Genomic DNA, 22020 nt, shown 5'->3' on the forward strand with positions numbered 1-22020 from the left:
CACCGCTTCAGGCCCGGTTTTTCCTGTGGTCTCAGGCTGAGCCCGAGACCACAGGTGTGTAGCCAGGTCCGCCGCTTTTCCCGGCTACCGGATTTACTCCTGAGTAGCTGGGAAAAGCGGCGGACAGGAGCGCTGCAGCCATCAGGGCTATGGTGGGGACATGGAGGGGTGGGAAATGGAGGCCGGGGAGATCAGGGAGGAATCGCGGCCCAGGGGACATCGGGGGAAAATTGCAGGCGGGGGACAATGGGCGGGGGATCAGACATTGTGGGCGGGGGTGGGGGGCTTGGACATCGCGGGCGGGGGATGGGTCAGGGATGGGACATCACAGGTGGGGGGGCAGGGGGATCGGACATCGTGGGCGGGGGGCAGGCAGGGGAAGGAGAACGGGGCCTGGGGGAGATCGAGAATGGGGGGAAGGAGAATGGGGCCAGGGGGGAGATCACAGATGGGGGGAAGGAGAATTTTTTTAAAAAAACCTGCGTACCTTTCCTGGCTCCTGTGCTGCTGCTGCCGCTTTAAAAATAAAAAAAATGGTGACCGCAACAACTCTCCTCCAGAGCTCGTCGTGGCTCACGTGTGAATAAGGGCAAGATCTCGCATTATTCATAACGCGAGGTCTCCCCTGCTTTCCCCCAGATTTTCCACCAGGTCTAGCAAGGCCCTTAGTCGCTAGAAGACGTGCCATGAGTCTTGTCAGAGTTCTGTATTCTTTGAATAATGCAAGAAAATGGACCACGTGGGACAATTTCACCTTGCGAACATTATTGATGCTGTCAAGTTGAAGTATCTCCTCATATTCTAGCAAGAGTTCTGCCAGATCAAGGTCTGTACCTAGCACCTTGTAAGGCGGCAAATCAACACCACCTCAGCATCAACTTCAAAGTGTTGATTGAAGAACTCAACAAAAGAGTCAACAACTTCATTACAGAGAGCAACAGCATCTCTCCTATCAGATACATACTAGTGGTGTAACTTGCATCTCGTCTTGTGCTTTGTTACCAGAGGAATTCATTTTAGCATCACTCTTCCATCTGGCTGATTAAAAGCTTCATCCTTGAAAGCCTTGACCCCACTCACGAAGTAAACAATGTGTGTGTGTTTTCAAGTATACTAGCTTTGATTTTACCAACATAGCTTCTTTATATTGAGGATGGTGACCCCAACTTCCTGCAGCTGCTTCTGGTAACCTACCGAAGACTGTAAGTACACCACCCAGAAAGGACAGAGGTAGGAGCTTATCTTCATCAAGGAGGAATGCAAGAAACTAGGGCAGTGCAAGGTACAGCTTTGGAAATCGAAGCATGGCGGCCATCTTATGATGGTTCTGACAGATCCGCTATTTTAATGCAGAGACCTAGGCCCCCATATAGCCTACAACTCCCAGTGTGCAGTGCCTGGGAGAGCTGTACTTACCAGAGCCCAGGAACAGAGGCTATACATGGCATTGCCACAGCCATTGCCAGCTTCCTCTGTGCGATTGCCTCCTCCCCGCGAGATCACCAGTATCCCCACCAGCCCTGTGAGATTGCTGACTGCACTAGCTATACTAGAGTGACAAAAGAGGGCAGGGCTCCTGCAGCTTTGACTGTTGTGATGAAGAGGGAATTTCATCAGGTGCTGCATGCATACAAAGCCCTATGAAGAGAGACTGAAAGAACTGGGCATGTTTAGCCTGGAGAAGAAAAGATTGAGGGGAGACATGAGAGCACTCTTCAAATACTTGAAAGGTTGTCACACAGAGGAGGGCCAGGATCTCTTCTCGATCCTCCCAGAGTGCAGGACACAGAATAATGGGCTCAAGTTAAAGGAAGCCAGATTCCGGCTGGACATCAGGAAAAACTTCCTGAACGTTAGAGCAGTGCGACGGTGGAATCAGCTACCTAGGGAGGTTGTGGGCTCTCCCACACTAGAGGCCTTCAAGAGGCAGCTGGACAACCATCTGTCGGGGATGCTTTAGGGTGGGTTCCTGCATTGAGCAGGGGGTTGGACTCGATGGCCTTATAGGCCCCTTCCAACTCTGCTATTCTATGATTCTATGATTCTATGAAATGACACCTGCTGACATTTCCTTTTCTATACAACTGTTAAAGATGCAGGATAAGGGGTTAGTTTAACCTCCGGTTTTCTAGTAAAACTGAATTACTGTGTCGCAAAATGATGCATATCTCAAAAGTGGGTCAACAACATGAAAAGTTTGGAAAGCTCTGGTCTATGGCCTCAGCTAGACCTACCGGTCTAGCGAGATGGAGGGTTAAAGATCCCACAATTTTTTTATCATGAGATCTCCCCTCTGTTCACACGTGGTGCGCGATGACCTCAGAGGGAGAGGTGTCACGCCCACCATTTTGTTTTGTTTTTAAAGACAGGAGCACACAAGCACTCATGCACAAAAGGTAACTCCTTTTTTACAAAAAATATTTTCCCCACTTACCCCAAACTGCGACGCCCGGCCACACATTCCACTGTCTCGGGCTCAGCCCGAGACTGCGGAAAAAACGGGCCTAAAGTGGAGGGCGAGATCCCAGGGCAAAGGAGGGATCATCCCTCCCTGATCCTGGGATGTCCTGTGCGTCATGTGGATGCACCGGGACAATCCCAGGGATCGTCCCGAGATAAAGCCCCATCTAGCTAAGGCCTAAGATCCCTACTATACCATACAGAACCTCAACGTATTTGGCAAGACAACAACCATCTTTTAAAAGGGTAAATTCTAGTTATCACCATTGTAATCAGAGGAAAGAGGGTTTTCATTTTTTGTGGGGAGGGAGTCCCAGTCCTCAACTATAGTGTAGGGAGGGAAGATAATCTCACTCCCTCTTTGCAAGGTATCTTCATTTTCCCTTCTCTTATTTTCCTATCCTTCGTGTCCTTCTTTCTCTTAATTTCTCTTATCATTCTCATTTACTCTTGCTTCTTTCATGTTTTTTTTTCCAGTAGAAAAAAATTGGGAGGTGCTCATGAATTGGGGATTGAGGCCGCACTGGCTTTTTGTGCAGTTGGAAAAAAATGCTTAGCATAAACCCTGCCATGGATGAAGCATCCTCAGGTCGTTTGGTCCCAGGGGATTGATCAGGTGACAGGAGCCACTTCTTCACAACCCAGGGTGTGTTCCCACCCATCCCCCAAACTCTGAGTTGTTGCAATGTGCAAACTAGGCCAAAATCTGCTTTCAGGCAGAAATTAATTCTTGAGATGATCAAGATTGATTCTCCTCTCTCTCTTTGTTTGCAAAAAGCGCATTTCTTCTTCTCGCGGTTGAAAGCCTGCAAACGAATGAACAGTATCTTCCAAAGTTACCAGCACCATGAATTGGACTTCCAATGGTAGCACCACAGTTTAACAGTGCATTTATGGCTTGAAAACGCAAACTAAGGGCACATCTACACCAAGCAGGATATTCCGCTATTAAAGTGGTATATAAAAGGCAGGAGGCACACCAAGCAGGATATAGTGGTATGAAAGTGGTATATAGTATGTGTCGATGGGCCCCAACAGCTGTCAGTGCACTTCAATACCACCATAAAGCAATAGTGTGGCTCCTGCCTTTTATATACCACTTTCATAGTGGAATATCCTGTTTGGTGTAGAAGAGCCCATTATTCCGTGTCCTGCACTCTGGGAAGATCAAGAAGAGATCCTGGCCCTCCTCTGTGTAACAACCTTTCAAGTATTTGAAGAGTGCTAGCATGTGTCCCCTCAATCTTCTCTTCTCCAAGCTAAACATGCCCAGTTATTTCAGTCTTTACTTCTATTAATGCAGCCCAAAATAGCATTTGCCTTTCTTGCAGCCATATCTCACTGTTGGCTCATAGTCAGCTTGTGATCTACAACAATTCCAAGATCCTTCTCGTTTGTTTCGCTACATTTCCTCATTATGTGATATCAGGGCCACAGCTACACTTTGTGTCATATCAGTACCCCAAAGGACACACACACTATGCTGGCTGGGGCATGCTGGCAGTTGTAGGATTTTTTTCTGTCTAAAGAGCCCGAGGATTGCACACTTAGGCCTAATCTACACCTGCCATTTATCCTGGGGCCAGCTCGAGGTTGTCCTTGTGTGTCCAAATGACACACAGGGAATCCCAGGTTAAACCGAGGATGACTTCTCAGTCATCCCAATTTTTCCCGTGGGCCCAGGACAATCCTGAGGACCATGGGAAGTGCGGCACGGGCTCCTGGGTCCTCCGTCCTCTCTGCAAGTAGTGGGACTCCTCTAATGGGCATGGAGCTATGGGGGGCTCCATGCCCATTGGGGGCAGGGGCAGCATTTTTGCCATCCCCGGGATGGCTCTCAGCATTTTGGGGCACCGAATTTTCTCATTATTTTTTTTTAAAAAAAACGTACCAAGGAGCTGGATCCAGGCCCCTAAAATTGCACAAACGTCTCCCCACCACCACCAAAAAAAACCCCACCATGCCAGGGATGTCCCTCTTCAGTTCCAGGATGACACTCTGGCATTTAGACGCAGGGGGACGATCCTGGAAGCAGGTAAGCCCGGGATTCTCCCCCACCACCACCCATCCCAGAAGGCATCTTAGGTGTAGATGAGGCCTTTAATGTCTTATTATAGGAGTTCCCCTACATCCTTTTAAATGGTTTGATTCAACATATACGAGATACAGTGTACAGTTTATTAAAAATAAAAGATAGTAGCACAGATGTCTGAATCAGATGGCCAAATGCTTCTGTCATTCTTCCAAAAAGAAGTGTGTTATTGTGTTATAATTTGAAAGTTGACCTTTATTTACATCCTAGAAACTATAAAATAATTCACACATTAAGCCATGATGGTATAAATCCCAAAGTTGGCTACAAAGGAAACACATCCTGTGACCGCAGTGACTACTTGATGTGTCAAATTTCTATTAAATGGACATGAAAATGAATGGTAGAAAGAGGAGTACAAAGAAAAAAATAATAGGCATGTAGTAGTCTGGGTTGCAAATAGGCTAACAAATGACCAGGAATCAGAAGAGCTGCGGGGGGGGGGGGGGATACTTACATTCATGACACAAAGAGGCTTCAGCATGGACAGAAAAAGAAGGGAGGGTGGGCTAGATTTGTCTGCAGGCATAGCTGCAAAGCCACAAAATTTTGCAGAAGAGTAGTGGTATTCCAATTTTTTTCTTGAGATGTCAGATTTTGCGAAAACTTGTATGCTTCTAACTGACCAGAACAAAGATGTTACATACCAAGTTTCATTATTTGCAATAGCTGCTTTTAAAATTTGACAGACTTATATATAATTGTGTGTGTGTGTGTGTGTGTGTGTGTGTGTGTGTGTGTGTGTGAGAGAGAGAGAGAGAGAGAGAGAGAGAGAGAGAGAGAGAGAGGGATGGATATTGGTTGATTACTTATTGTGGATTTTTTCTGGGGTTTTCTCCTTATTTCTCTTCTGTTTTGCGATGGCCCTTGGTTTTAAGCAAATAAAAGTTGAACTATGAGTAGTGGTTTTCACAACTTGGACAAAAGAAGTTACGTTTATTGTCCTATAATTCTCTTCACACTTGGGGCTCATCTACACCAAGCAGGATATTGCACTATGAAAGTGCTATGAAAGCAGTATATACATAAGAGGCAGAAGCCACACTATTGCTTTATAGTGGTAATGAAGTGCACTGACAACTGTCGGGGCTCATGACATGTACCATATACCACTTTCATACCACTTTCATATTGTTATATCCTGTTTGGTGTAGATGTGTCCTGGGCCCCAACAGTTGTCAGTGCACTTCAGTACCACTATGGCCACAGCTAGACCTAAGGTTTATCCTGGGATCATCCAGGGTTCACCCCTACCTGAGCACTGGATCCCCTGTGCATCACCTAGATGAACAGGTTTGACCCCTGGACGATCCAGGGATAAACCTTAGGTCTAGCTATGGCCTATATAACCGTAGTGTGGCTCCTGCCTTTTATATACCGCTTTCATTCCGCTTTCATAGTGCAATATCCTGCTTGGTGTAGATGAGCCCTTAGTTTGCATTGAGCCCTATGAACTCAGTGGGACCGACTTCCAAGTAAACATGCTTTGGACTGTGCTACATGGCTTCCTTTTTGTAACTACTAACCATTTGGGCATGTTGAAAGCTTTACTATAATTTGAGTAGTGGCTACCAATGTGGAGAAAAACTGTCATTCAAACAGCTTCTATTTTCTGAACGTGGAACAACACCGCTGGAAGGCAGATGCAGCCATGGTATCATTTCGATATCAGCACTTACCGAACAGTGTGTCCCATTGAACTGAACGGAAATTAGTTCTGAGTAGACATGGCTAGGATTGTGCTGTCAGCCTTCAAAAAAACCCTCATGGCAAAGAGTTTAAAAATCATAGCTGAATGCAGACACAAAATTTGACACATCCCAAATGACAAGAAGCCAACGCCACACAGCCATGAAGTAAACTCGTAGGGAACCAACTTCACAGCTTTGTTCTTGTGTTAACCTTCTGTCAGAGTTCTTTCCAAGCAATTACTACCAAAGTGACTGAAAGGGAAATCTGGAAGGATATATTTCTGCCAAATTTGTCTCGCAGCAATACGCAGTAGAAATATTATTTTGGATTGCTCATTTTGGGCCTGATCCCACCACGTCTTTAGATATATATATAAAAAAACATTGTCTCTGTTACTCTTAATGAAGAGTGTCACAAAAACAAAAATGGATTTATCCTCTGAATAGACTTTTATAGTCAGTATTGTTATTCCTATTGTTTGTATGAGAAGAAAGAAAGCACACGCAAGAACAGCAGGGCTGGGAGCTGCGCTTAAAATTATAGTGGTAGCAATTTTTATAATTAGTTATGATATTTAGCATGCTGTCTGGTTTCTTCTTTCACCAGCCAGACCTGTGAGCTATAGCATTAGCATTCCTAGTTCACAGGTTAGGAATTCTGGTTGATCTATCTATCTATCTATCTATCTATCTATCTATCTATCTATCTAATCATTAAAAAAAACCTGCCATTTTAAAAGGGGGAGTCTACACTATAGGTTAAAACGCTATTGTTAGCCATTGTTCCATTATTAATTCTAACGTTTCTATTTTTAACTGAGCTCACTAACGTTACTTATCTTTTCCTGTAACATTATTCACACTGTTTGTGTGAATACTGTTCACTGTTTGGTTGCCCCGTTGCCTGATCCTTGATTCCGTCCTTTCTATGATCCTCCCAATGCCCGGACTGTCTCTTCTATGATCCTCCCACTTCCATTTTTGGTGATTTTGGTTGGATGATGGCGCAGAGAGGAAGCTGTCCAAACCAGGAAGTTGTCCCAAACAGGAAGGAGGGTGGAAGATCACGTGCCATTGCATTTACAATGCGACAAGGAATACAACGATAGAAGACTGCACATTGAAAGCTAACAATAGTGCAGAAGGGTTATAACGGTAAGATAAAACGGAACATAATTCACCTATAAAACATTATAACTAACGAGTCATATGACCAGTGATGCAATCAAAGCCCTATGTACCGTTATAGGTACAATAGTGTGGATTCCCCCTAAAAGATAAGGCTTTCTCTCCTTGGTTCTTAAACTCCACAAAACCAGGAAATTGGAAGCTAAGGCTGATGTGCCCTATGATCAGTCATGCTGTTGTACAATGGCACAAATTGTGTTTGCGTACAACTTAGGACATGACTAGACGAGGGGGTGGAGGGGGATGATCTTGCAATTTTATGATCACAAGATCGTCCCCCTTGTCTACATGTGGCACGTGACGTCCCAGGAGGAAGAGGACGTCGCAGACGCCATTTTGGATTTTTTAAAAAAGGAAAATGAGTGCCCAAGTGCTTGAACGAAATTGGAAGCTTTTTTAAAAAACAAACAAGCCTCGCACTCCCCCCACCCCACCCCCAATGGGCACAGAGCTCCTGAGGAGCTCCATGACCAGTGCCTGGTTCCCGGCTCCTCATGAGGAGCTGGGACAAAACCATGATGGTGGGCCACACGTCCCATGGTCTCAGGAGCATCCTGAGGCCATGGGGGAAATCGGATTGAAAGGGTAGGGCGATATCCCAGGCCAAGGGAGGGATCGTCCTTCCCTGCTCCCAGGATCCCTTCTGTGTCATGTGGACGCACAGAGATGATCCCGGGACAATCCCCGGGATATCGCTGCGTCTAGACATGCCCTTACCCTCCATGCGCCCACACTTTCCCTGAGTCTTTCAGTCCCAAATCCAGATTAGAACAGGGGTTATAAACCTCAGGCCGGGGGGGGGGGGTTCACGAATCCAGCCTTCAGGGTTCCCAGATACTCGTGCCTCTCTCCCCTGCCCCATCCCTTTTTCCCTCAAACTTCATTTTTTAATGGAATTGTCTTAATGTGGGTTGAGGGTTTTAATGGAATTGTTTTATATGTTATTGTAAAGCGCCTCAATGCCAGAAATGGTGAGGCGGCGCTATAAAAATGCTTTAAATAAATAAAATAATAATAAAATTTAGCAGTTAACCAGCTTTTGCAGTTTTTCCACCATTGTAAAAGGGGAGAATGCCTCTCCTAAGGCCCTAGTTACTGACAGTAAGAGCTTTAAGCAAACGTATGCTGGTATTTGGGGCCCTGCCCCCTTTCGCCTCCACCCACCATGAACAGAGCCGTCAAGAGCTTCTCCAAAGCGGAATTTGGCCCTTGGGTTAAAAGATGCTCTGCACCCCCTGCTTTAGTAACGTGGCCGGACATGGATTTAAAAAAGCAGGGCCTAGTAGCATGAGCTGGTCCTGCAGCCTTTCTGTTGACTTTGGCCATAACTAGACCTAAGGTTTATCCCAGGATCATCCCGGGTTCATCCCTGCCTGAACACTGGATGCCCTGTGTGGCACTTAGATGAACAGGTTTGACCTCAGGACAATCCTGGGATAAACCTTAGGTCTAGCTATGGCCTCACTCATGCAGTTTTAAGGCAACAACAGATATCTGTTCACCCTGTGATGGCCATTTTTCTGTGCCTATAGCTGCCTTCAACAAACAGACATCCTGCCACGGTTATCTTTCCTCTCAGCTCCACCAATTACTATTTTAAATCCTGTCTTTGGGATAATGCTGTATGGCCCTAGCTAGACCTAAGGTTTATCCCAGGATCATCATGGGTTCTTTCCTGCCTGAGCGCTGGATGCCCTGTGTGGCACTTAGGTGAACAGGTTTGACCCCAGGACAATCCTGGGATAAACCTTAGGTCTAGCTACGGCCTTTTTCAATGGTTTTTAACATTTTTATGCTGCATATGGGATTGTTTTATTGATTGTTTTCTCATGTATGCCACCTAGGGTATTTTGTATATAGGCAGGATATAAATTGAATAAATAAGAATTTATCATTGTTGTTGTTGGCTATGTATGAGGCTTTTATTGCTTTTATTTACTACTACAGCTATTTTATTACAGATCATTATAAAGTGTGTGTGGGCACACACACACGCACACACACACACACACGCCACATGGTTGATGGGGAAGTGAAAAGAAAAGTCACCTTTTGTAGTCTTTCCACTACAAAAATAGTTGTGTGAATAAACCCTTACTCCAAGTTACACAAAATCTTTGTGGCAAAAGCAGGAATATACCTGGCGTTAGGTCAGACTCTGTTGAGTGCATTTTCCTGCTATTGATCTCTCCAACGATCCATTATTATGTATTTGAGAAAAGCTGCACAGACTGGATAGACTAAGAGCATCATCAGACAAGCATTTTATCACATGCTTATTACTGGCCACAAGGTTTTTCACAGGTCTTTTTGACGGCACCATCCACTTCCCGTGTCCTGCTCCTTCTAGTCTTCTTTCTGCCACAAAATAAAACCCCAGTAAATCCATTTTTGCTGACGTTTCCTCTGTGTGCAGGAAAAGCAATGCGATAAAAACATCCACTGTTTACTTCCGCATTCTTCCCCATGTGAAGAAAGAGAAGTATTGTGGGACAGAAGCGGGGGGGGGGGGAGTGACGGTAAGGAAACATGATTTTTCCCTGTCTGATGAAGCTCTAAGTCTTATAACAATTTCAGTCATACTAACACCCTCAAGATCATTTTGTTTGTTTGATTGCTTGATTAATATTAGGATATATACGTCACCATTCAAAAAATAATAATCAGGATAGCTTACAACAAGATAATAAAATTGCATAAGGGATCATTCATTTCTCAGTTAAATATCCCACTTATTTTTATTTTCTTTGGTAGATTTGCCATTATTTTTCTTGTAGTTTTAGTTTGGCTGTGAAGGAAAGCTATTCCTGTAAATTTCTCCACATCCATTTATGATGAAATAAGCCAAGTGTATAACAAGCAAAACATAGACAATTAGGTGCTGGAAATTCATCACGACAGTTCAGTGTCTTTCATCAACTACATTTCACATAGCATCAGGAAACAAAGGATTTGAGAAAACCACTTAGAATGGTAAAACACAGAACATTAACAAAAGAATAGCCCAGCACAGGCATTTATTAACATGTAAATAGACTGAGTCAGCAATTAGTCAACACTCATTATAATTGAACAGACTATAGTAATTAAGCTGCCATTGATTTAATTGTTCCCATTCAATTTAAGGTAAATATTTACTATAACCACGCTTTCTTCTCGACTTCTGCGTGGAACAGAAATATATTGATACAGGCTTGAGATCAAACTTTTTCAGCGGCGTTAAAAGTGCCTCTTCCAACCAACTGTCATTCCGGAGTATGTGTCTTCACTGAAGGAGCAGCTCAGCCAAAGCAGCCCTCTCTAGCTGACAGATCTCTTTAAACTATGCAAATCAGAGAGGCATGTTTGACTCCAAATGTAGGCTCATTAAAAAGTCTTTTCACATAGTCAAAATTCTGTTTCTTTTTTCTTCTTTTTTTAAACCACAAATGTCTTCTGAACGTTCGTGAGGCCTATTTTCTTGTGAACCTGCAAGCAGGCAGAGAATACCAGTGAATACCTGAGCCACTTCCACATGTTCGAACGTGACATCTAAATGTGGCAACATGAAGACGTAATTTGGGTTTGTATACAGGGCCAGCATCAAGGGTAGGCACAGTTGGGCACATGACGAAGGCCTACACCCCAGCAAGGGGCCACCAACAACAGGCCCCTGGAGTTGTTCCTCCTCCTCTTCGCCATGGCAACCTGCTTGTTCACCTTCCTCTCACTCTGGCCCAGACAATGGTGGAGGAGAAAAGGAGGATCAGTAGATCCTGCTGCCCATTTGTTCACTGGCTCTCTACCTGTAATCAAGGAAGTGGTAGCGGTCACGAGAAAGAAGAAGAGGAGTAATAACAGCTGGTGACAATTGCGATAAGAAGGTAGGCTGCCTTTGGAAGGGAACCCATTGACAGCGTCTTGCCCAAGTGCCTTCAAAAACCTGGAGCTGACACCATGTGGGTGCAACGAACATGTGGCCATTCTTATTTGAATGATAGTAATTCTTTCCAGACTTGCATCTATACATATAAATTAGTAACTACACATGTTAGGCAAATCATGGCCTCTTTTTGGTTGATGCATTGACCACCATTTCCACAACAATTTACATAGAAGGAAGTGCTCTACAGCCACAAGTGCCATAAACTATGCAATTTGCGGCCATCATTTTGCCGTATTTGGCTAATGGCGGCCGACATTAGCCGATCACGCTGTTTAGAATGGAGGAGAGCAGCCCCTCGAAATCCAACAGGTGCAGTAAATCTTCACGGAAATCAGTGGGGCCCGAAGAGGTCTGTAGTTTCCCACTGCGCCCCCCCCAGTAGGACACTGGGGGGTTCGTACAACACCCATGGTTCTTTGGAGTCAAACTACTGTATTTGGGGATGTCCACATATCCTTTGCATTTAAATATTATTATATTATATGTCAAGGGGTAATGGAGGGGCAGACCTAGTTGTGTGCCATCACATCTTCATATTTCCAATGGTGTGATCTGGACTTCACAGATGAATCCTAATGTTTCCTTGGGTCAACTCTTTCCTTAGGCCATAGTTAGACCTAAGGTTTATCCTGGGATCATCCTGGGGTCATCCCTGTTCATGTAAATGACACACAGAATATCCCAGGAGCAGGCAGGGATGCCCCGGGATAAACCTTAGGTCTAGCTAAGGCCCAAGTGTTATTTGAATTGTTGTAAATCACCTTGGGGGACCTTTTTAGAGTCAAAGAAAGGAAAGGAACCTCTCGTGCAAGCACTGAGTCATTACTGACTCTTGGAGGGACGCCAGCTTTTGCTGACGTTTTCTTGGCAGGCCTTATAACGGGGTGGTTTTTCATTGCCTTCCCGGGCCATTATTACCTTTCCCCCAGCTAACTGGGTACTCATTTTACCGACCTCGGGAGGATGGAAGGCTGAGTTGACCGCTGGGCTCGAACTCCGGCCATGGGGAGAATTTCAGCTGCAGAAACTGCTGCTTTACCGCTCTGCGCCACACGAGTCAAAGGCTAATATAAAGCAATACTTTTATAGATAAATAAATAACATCTAGTGTCCAGGATCAAAACCTTACTAACCCTTGCAGGGCATCTGGACAATGCTTCCCCATCTCACCCACCTGCCATCTTAGGTGGCGAGAGAAAGAAATGCTCATGGGGGCGGCGGGGAGGAATGAATATTTTTCGATGACTAAATTTGTGTAAAATTCCAGAAAGTTTTTTTTTTTTTTAAAAAAAAAAAAAAGCAGTCCATGGAATCCATGGGACTTGGAAAAAGACAGTCTGCTATGGAATCCACAGGCTGGATTTGTAAAAATCCAAACTCATTTGATTCCATCATGAATTTCTCCAACATTGCTAGACTGTGCCCTGCTGATTGGTGTGCCAGCCTTTTCAGTCAGCTGTTCCAGATGCTAACTGTTGATGGACACTCGTTCTTATGGCTCTTTGTCTTTAAATCAGTCTTGGACTGGACAGCCCTTCAACAAGAGGGCAGTTCCAAACAGAGGAAAGTCCTCTGGCAGGCCTTCAAATAGAGGACTGTCCTCTGTAAAAAAAAAAAGGATACACGGCCACCCTAGGAATAGTACAGCCCCGCTCCACAGTAATCACATGATACCCTTTCACATGAGTGACACATTTATTTATTTCATTTGTTTTTATTTACAACATTTGTATACCGCTTCATATCTATACAGATTCCGGAACAGTGAACATAAAAGATACATTAATACAATGGTTAAAAAAAAATGAAAACACCATATTAAAAGCATTAAAAATAGCATACCAATAAAGACCATGGTGGTCATTTAAGGAATGCTTCCTGGAACAAAACTGACTGCAGGAGGCATAGAAAGGATCACAACGTTGGCACCTGCCTGACCTCCAAAGAAAGGGGGCCACCACACTAAAGGGTCTTCTCTTGGTGGCTCCAATTGGACCATAGGTCCATGTGGAACCACCATGAGCATGCCCTCAACAACTGGGAGAAGGTGTTCTCTCAGGTATCTTGGCCCCAGTTGTTTAGGGCTTTGTACACTAGTACCAGAAACTTTAACCTGGTCCAGTATCGAATAGGCAGCCAGTGCAGTTCCCTCAGGAAAGGATTTGTATGCTGAAAGGGGGCAGCTCCCGACAACAACTAAGACTGCCACATTCTGCCCTCGCTCCAGCTTCTGGAGCAGCCTTAAGGGCAGCCCCACACAGGCCGTGGCTAGACGGGGCAATATACTGGTGATTGCCCTAGGATCATCCCTGTGCGTTCACATGATGCACAGGGGATCCAGGGAGCAGGGAGGGACGAACCCTCCCTTGCCCTGGGATATCACCCTACCCTTCTAGCCTGCTGTTTTCACAGTCTTGGGATGATCCCGGGACCATGGAACGTGTGGCCAGGCATCTCAGGTTGTCTTGGCTCCTCACGAGTAACCACGAGGAGCCGGGAGCCGGGCACAGGGGGTGAAGGGAGCGGGGAAATGTATTTATTTTTTAAAAATACTCCTGCGCTCCTTCTCCTTTAAGAAAAAACAAACAAAATGGCGAGTGCGACGTCCTCTTCTCCCTGGGACATCGCATGCCACATGTACACGAGGGCGACGATCTCGCAATCATAAAATCGCGAGATTGTCGCCCTCAACCCCTGTCATCTAGCCATGGTGACAGAGTGTGTTGCAGTCATCCAGTCTTGAGGTTACTAATACCTGTACCACCGTGACCAAGCTATCCCTGTCCAGGAAAGGCCATAGCTGGTAAAAAAAAGCACACCAAGCCTCCAGAGCTGAAAGGAGGCTTATGGAAGTGCAACAGTGGACACATAAGCTCATGTCACTGTAGCTACCACGGTATTCTTCCACTGGAAGGAGAAAACCCACCGACTTCCTTTGTCCGTTGCTTGCTTCTCTTCTGAGCAAGCCACCTTGGCTGCCTCTCCCATTCACCCTTTTTTTTTTGCTGACCGTGAAGATTAGTCTTTGTTCTTGCCAATTAAGGCAACACGCTCAAACGGCTGCTGACGAAAGTCACTGTGTCTGAACCAGGTTACATGCCTTTGTCGGACAACTATAGTTCAGTATTGTCTGAACAGTTGGGGAGATAAAAGAATTAGAAAAAGAAATACAGCAAAGTGAACATTTTCACTTTGATAACAGGACAGCAAAATAATAACAATAAAAAAATTAAAATCTCAAACTCCTGTAATTCCTTTTAAATAAAAACAAAAATGAGAAACAGTAACTATTAGAAAATCCCACCTGGTGCTTTTTCTGTGTTAATGATGCTTCTTAAATTGCATGTGGGTAAATGGTAATTTTGTCTCACACCATTAAAAACTAATGGAACCCTTGATGATAAGAAATGCCATAGCTAGCTTGTTGGAGAACGTTTAATTAATAAAGTAATAAAATTATTGTAAACTAGTGCAGTTTCATGGAGAATTCAATGGGATATAAAATAGATAAAACATCCGAGAGAGTTGGTAGACGAAATAAATGCTACTATACAGTAAAGATGGAGTATAAAATGAAGCTAAAATTCAAATCAGCTGCCAGGCTAATAAAATGCTATTCCACTTTCATTCAGGAGTTGGGGGGTGGAGTGGGGGTAATCTAACAGTCCCATCTACAATCCAGTTAAACTAAAATACTTGGATTTAAAGGTGGATTTGCTTAAATACGAATATTTCTCTGTGCTAATTCACACAACCATTAAGGCATGGCTGACTCCAGAGGGGAGGAAGGTGGACAGTTACCAAGGCCCTAAGTAGGGCCGACCCCACCATGAGGTAGAGTGAAGCGGCCCCCTCAGGCAACAGATTTTGGGTGTCATGATGTTTTTTAAAAAATAAATAAATGAAATGTTAATGGAGATGGGGAGAGGTGTTTGTGGGATTGTATGCCTCCTGTGTCAGCATACCTTGGCTGGCTTTAGGTACTACACAACCTGAGCTGGAGAGATGCCCTTTGCTGCTCCACCCCAGGCAACAAAGTCTTGGGCCAGCCCTGGCCCTAAGGACTGGAGTGGGGAATAACTGGACAAAATTGTCCGACGCAAACGCAGCACATAGCATTTGCTGGCCCCTCCTTCCCGAGACAGACGATTGCTCTCAATGGATAGATGCAGATATCCGATTTGTATCTAAACCTTTAGAACTATATGGCATATTGTGTGTAGTTTGGCTTGCTTTGCCTGAGTCATATGAGCAGAGGTCTCTGTCTTTGGGTTATTCTGGCACCCTGGTCTCCTCTCTGGTGGAAGGGCCCCACTGATGGTTTCTCATCTGAGCCCCCACCCAACCTGCCCTGCATCAAAATAAAATTCTGAAACCAGCCCGGTGCCAATGTCTTCCACACTTGGCATCTGAGGATGTGGGTTCCTGTGTTGATGTTGGCCATGGCTAGACCAGGCCTATATCCCGAGATTGTCCCGGGATCATCCCTGTGCATCGAAATGACACACAGGAGATCCCGGGAGCAGGCAGGGATGACCCCTCCATTTGCCTGGAATACTCCTTAGGTCTAGCTAAGGCCGTTGACTGTTTTAAAGCGGTCGCATGAACTCTTCACCAGAAGCTGAGATGGCTGAAACAATAGAACAATGCAACATGATGCACAGCTACTCAGAAGTCAGTTCCATTGAATTAAATGGGTCTTACTCTCAGGTAAGGGTGTATAGGAATGGATAGAATTGAGGGCTAAGCGTAATTTCTCACACAATTTAAATAATAATGTTCTCTGTGCTCTGCTACATTCTAATAAGGGCTTTACAATAAGCAGAATGAGCAAATGGTTATCTGTATTGGCCTTCACTTTCACTGGACTATTGATTGGGCAGTCAATTGGAGGCATTTTAAAATTCCATTTTGTGTATAATAGATAGTCTATTACATTAGCTTGAGTCTTATTCCTGACACAATATGGGAATATTTTATTCTCTTCCACGACTCATCAATGATCAGTCAGTGTTTGTTCCACATATCTCTGTGGGGTGCTAAATCTCTCTCTGTGATGCTAAGCAAAGCTTCCTTACAATGCAATCCTATGCATGCCTACTCACATATAAGCCCCATTCATTTCAATTAGGGATGTGCTCCGCTTCTAATCGGACCGGCGAATTAGAAGCGGAGCGGGGGGCTTCGCCTGCCCTTAAGGCGGAGGCGAAGAGGATTGGGGGGCCGGCGGAGCATGGCGAAGAGGATCGAGGTGAAGGCGGATCCTTCGCCTCAATCCGGAGCTCCGCCGGAAAGGTGAGTGGGGTTTACCGGGCCCTGCCGCTGTCGCTGTCGCCCATGCGGCGACAGTGGCAGGGCCTGGTAACACACACACACACCGCCCTCCTCTCCCTTACCTGCCTCCGTCCGCAGTCCGTCGGCGTCTTCAATTGAAGACGCCGACAGACCGCGGACGGAGGCAGGTAAGGCCCCCCTCTCCCTTGGTCCCTTACCGGGCTCTGCCGCCGTCGCCGCATGGCGACCTTTTCATAAGGTTACTCTAGTCAAATGAATAAAGGACTTCCCTCAGAATGACTTTATTTCACTTAAGTGATAGATCAGGGGTAGGCAACCTTTGCGGGCTTGCAGGCACATCTGGAACTTTGAGGACAGGCCCTGGGCACCATTACACAATTGGCCACCCTGAAAGTGTGGCTATAGGGGAGTGGTCCGCACTTGTTCGTGGGGGCGGGCAGAAATGCAGAATCACCCACTGGCACGACCGGACACACATGCACAAGTAGCAGACCAGAGAAACATAACAGCTATCTATCTATCTAAAATTATTTTTAGTCCATCTGAAGGGCAGAGTTAGCTTTTAAGGTAGCTCACTCCAGTCACCCACCCATGGCAAAGAAAGGAGTCCTTGTTTATTGGAGGGAGAATCCAGAATTACTCACACACTCGTTGCAAAGAAGGAGCAGTGTGTGCATTTTTTTTCTTTGAGGGTGGGAACTCCACTCATCCCTCCACTCACCCAGATAGAAATAGAAGAAAAAAACCATCCACCCAGATTTAAATCTCCTTAATACTTTGCCTTGGAAGTTGGGACGTCGACTAGAACAACAGAACAACAGGCCAAATATGCAAAGGGAGCAGCTATTGAGCCCCTTTTTATGGAGATGCACCGGATGCCAACATGGTTAACTTTTAGGCGCTAAGCAAGAAACTTTTTATTCATCCAGATGTTTTAAAATTGGGTTCCAAATGTTCCCAATGAGCTGCCCGCAATCTTGTCCTCCTTTTGCACCAGTAACATCCTTTTTTTGCACTGAACCACCATTGATATTCAAGCAGAGAACAATGTCTGTTTATGCAACCTGAAGACTACAAAGCTCATAATGCAGCGTGATTAAATCGCTCCACAGCCTTCCTGGAATTTAGCAAAGGATCGTTTTAAGCGAGAGGCAGTGCAAGCCGAAGCAGTTGGAATTCTAAAGAACAGATGGTTTCGACTGTTTATCTGCAGGGAAGCAATTTGATAATGAAATTCTGCTTGTAAGTTTTGCATTGCCCTTCTTGGGTGGGAAAATCAGGGGGGAGTTCATGGTCACAGTAGTGTGTCAGGGAGGGGCCTATACCCCACGTAACAAATGCCTGTGCCACTCTTAGAGTGGCCCTCTTAATTCTTTGGGAAGCCAGGGACCAGAGCAACCATGTGCTGTATTAAACAAGAACCTTCAGCTCCTTTAAGTGCCAAACATCTCAAGTGCATGGAGAATGCACGAGACACTTCTCATTCAAAGTGGATGCAGGGAGGGGGGAAACTTACTCATGAATTCTGTGGCAGAGGAATACACTAAGATCAGAATATGATACTTCACTGAGAATGCTGAAAGCCAGTGTGGTTTAATGGTTAGCATATTGGACTGGGACTCAGGAGATCTGGGTTCTAGCCCCACTTAGCCACGAAGGTCACTGGATGACTTTGGACCAGGCATTGATGCTCAGCCTAAGCTACCTCATAGGGTTGTTGTGAGGATAATATGGAGAGGAGGAGGAGGACCATGTGAGCTGCCTTAGGCTCCTTACAAAAGGGGGAAAGGTGGAATAGAAATGTAATAATAAATCAACTAAAGCTTGTGGGAGGGAACATTATAATGGGGAAAAACTCTTAGGCCGTTGCGAGACGAGGCGTTAGCGCAGTGTGAGGCCCGGTCTCCCTCCTGTGCATCCAGATGACGCACAGGGGATTCTGGGGTCAGGCCGGGCTAAGACCTCCCTTAACCCGGGATAAGCGGATTTGCTTATGGCCCAGCTTTTCCGCAGCCCCGGCCTGAGGCCGGGGCTGTGGAAGGTCTAGCAGGGTCCATGGCTTTTCCCGGCTGCTTGCTTACTCACGAGTAGCCGGGAGAAGCCACGGATTGGGCGCAGCATTCCATAGGAGCGCTGTGCCCATCGGGCCGGGGGGGGAATCACGGGGGGGAGATGGGGGCCGGGGAAAAGAGCCGACCCAGCAGGAGAGATGGGGGAGAGAGCAGAGCCAGGGCATGGCAAGCGGGCACGGGCGAGTGGGCAGGGGATGGGCATGGCGAGCGGGCACGGGCGAGCGGGCAGGGGACAAGGCATGGCAAGCGGGGACGGGGGCGAAGAACGGGGACGGGGACAAGGCATGGCGGAGGGGTGGGGAGAAGAACGGGGACGGGGGACAAGGCATGGTGGAGGGGTGGGGAGAAGAACGGGGACGGGGGACAAGGCATGGCGGACGGGGGGAGGACGGGCGAGCGAGCGGGCAGGGGGGGCATCAGACATTGTGGGGGTAAATCAGGGGCAGGGAGAGTGGGGAACCCTTTATTTTTTTAAAAAAAAGACTTACCTGTTTCGGCGGTGCGCTCCTGCGCACATGGCCCTTTAAGGGGGGAAACGTGGAGCACGCGACGGGGTTTTCCCTTGCCCCGTCGCGTGTTGACATCTGGAAAAGTGCGACGGGGCGCGCTAGCTGTAGCACGCCATCGCCCCTCCTCCCAGACGGACTATCCAGTAGGTCTAGCAAGGCCCTTAGTTACAATAGTCAGGATCCAAGTACCCATGGAACTAGTTGCATGAGCCCAAAGGAGCTTTAGACTTACTTTTCTTGAACTTCAGCCCCTTGTGCCACACAGAGAAATGTTTATAAAACTGACTGAAAGGTGTTACAGAAGCAGTTTGTGAAATAAAATGGGGGCATTTCAAGAACAAAGGTCTAAAAACCCAGTGGATTAGTACATAAGCCCAGGGCTGGCCCTGCCAAGAGGCAGAGTGAGGCAACGGCCTCAGACATCAGATGCTGCCGCAGTTCCTGCTGAACTCCCCAACTATTCCCTTCTGCTGGAGGTCAGAGCTGATAGTTTTAACCTATAAAGCTTTACAGAGCTCAGGACCACAGTATCTGATGGAATACTCTCCTGACCTGAACATATCCAGACACTACATCTGGGCCCCTCCTCCAAGTGCTACCTCCAATGGAGGCTCAGAAGCAGGCAACAAGGGAGAGGTCCTTCTCAGTGGTGGCCCACCAACTATGAGCTCTTCATTGGCACCAACACTGTCATCTTTTTGGTGCCAGGTGAAGTCCACTCTCTTCTCCCAGGCATTTAATGGTATATAACGAGACAACTATGTCTGCTGTTTTAGAACAGATCTATTAGGGGAAAGAGGGGGCCATTGTTTATTTAAATTGTTTCTAGCTGTTTACATCACTTAATTTTTTTCCATGTTAAATTTTTAAAACTATTTTTATTATATTGTATTTCATATTTTTATGAATTGCTGTAAACCACCCAGAGAACTTTGGCTATGGGGCTGTATAGGAATGAAATACATGATAAATCAAATGAAATAAATAATATATGCCACACAACCTGTCCTCAGCCCCCTAAACTAGCTTGCTGCCTCAAGGGTGGTGGAGGATACTATTCCCTTGCCAGTGTTGAAGTAAGTTTCACCTGCCAGTCCAGCTGGCTCCTGTATGTGGAAAGGGAAGGGGCGCCATCTTTACCTCAGGAAGCAAAACGTCTTGAGCCAGAAACTAAGGGCCAAACAGGACGTGGTGTTGAATTAATATGCACGTAGGGAAGGAAGCCACTTTTCCCTCCAATAAAAATAGCAACTGGAAAAGGATGTTTTTTATTTGGGATCACAGCAGGGGGAAATGGTTGAACTCTCCTTTGGCACCTCTGTGGTCCCAATGTGGTTGCTATTCCTTAAACCAAAAACTTGCACACTAATTGCATTCCTGCAATTCATGGAATTAACATCATGTCTAGTTTGAACCTAAGCAGCAGCTCTTTGGATCCTAACCAACACAATTTATTTATTTATTTATTTATTTATTTATTTATTTATTTATTTATTTTTGCATTTATATCCCACCTTTTTTCCTCCAAGGAACCCAAAGGTGGCGTACATAATTCTCCTCCTCTCCATTTCTATCCTCATAACAGCCCTGTGAGGTGGGTTGGGCTGAGAGTCTGTGACTGGCCCAAAGTCACCCAGCCGGTTTCCATGGCCGAGTGGGGACTAAACCCGGATCTCCCGACTCCCAGTCCAACACTCTAGCCACTACGCCCACTGGCTCTCAGAAATCAGTTGCAATATATGTTGTTGTTGTTGTTTTTAAAAAGGGGTGTGTGTGTGTGTGTGCGTGTGTGTGTGTGTGCATATTCTTGCACTGAAGTCTAGCAAGATCCTTAATCTAGCAGGCTTTCACCATCTGGACTGAATATTTACAATTACCAATATTTTCATGAGCGCAGATTATGATCTGGTTCACACATAATGCTAACCTATGGTCTGGGTTGTTGAATTTCAGATTGTCATGGTTTGTGAACAGTAACAAACTATAGTTTGTTGACCACAATTAACAACCCAGAAAGAGAACCCATGGTTTGTTGTTGAGTTGTGAACTCTGGGTTGTTCACAATGATGTTTTAAATGATGTAAACCGCTAGAAACAATTTAAATAAGCAAGGGTTGTTGTTATGTTTGAACCCAGAACTGTGAATTGTTCAAGGGTTGTTTCACCAGGCTAGAAGTGGCAGGCAAGAGCAGTAAACAAAAAACAAAATAAAACCTAGCCATTCAACATGCTAGTAATACAGGCACCTCAAAGGCATTTGGGATACAGGAAGGGAGGGTGTGAAGGGGAAGGGAAACAAACAAACCAGGGATTGGTTTGATTGTCTGCCAGACAAACCCTGGGTAGGACAACAAACTATGGGTTAAATAAACTATGGGTTAATGTTATGTGAAAACCAGGCCTATAGTTCTTATTGTAGGGTTGTCGTCATTTCTGTTGAAAAGCAACTATGTAATGATCAGACAATCTTAAGTATTTATCTTAGTAAGCAAAGAGCCAAGACTATAATTCTTCATGGATTTACTCTGGGGAGCTCCTAATTAAATTATTAAGACTACTCAGTTGAAACTAGTTGATATAAATTGAATGTAGAAAGGATTCATTATTACGGCTCTACTGACGCCTGTAGGAGTACCATTATTTATATTAGGGGGGCGGGCAAACAAAGTGAGCGACCAATGAAATGGATTTGCTTTGGTTTCACCTGTTGATTCTCTGGAATGAAACCCTCTGTTGTATTGTCTCCAGCACCTTTGCTGCATGTCAAGGAACTCATCCGAAAGATTCT

The sequence above is a fragment of the Elgaria multicarinata genome, chromosome 2, assembly GCF_023053635.1.
Source record: "Elgaria multicarinata webbii isolate HBS135686 ecotype San Diego chromosome 2, rElgMul1.1.pri, whole genome shotgun sequence".
In the NCBI taxonomy this organism is placed as follows: domain Eukaryota; kingdom Metazoa; phylum Chordata; class Lepidosauria; order Squamata; family Anguidae; genus Elgaria; species Elgaria multicarinata.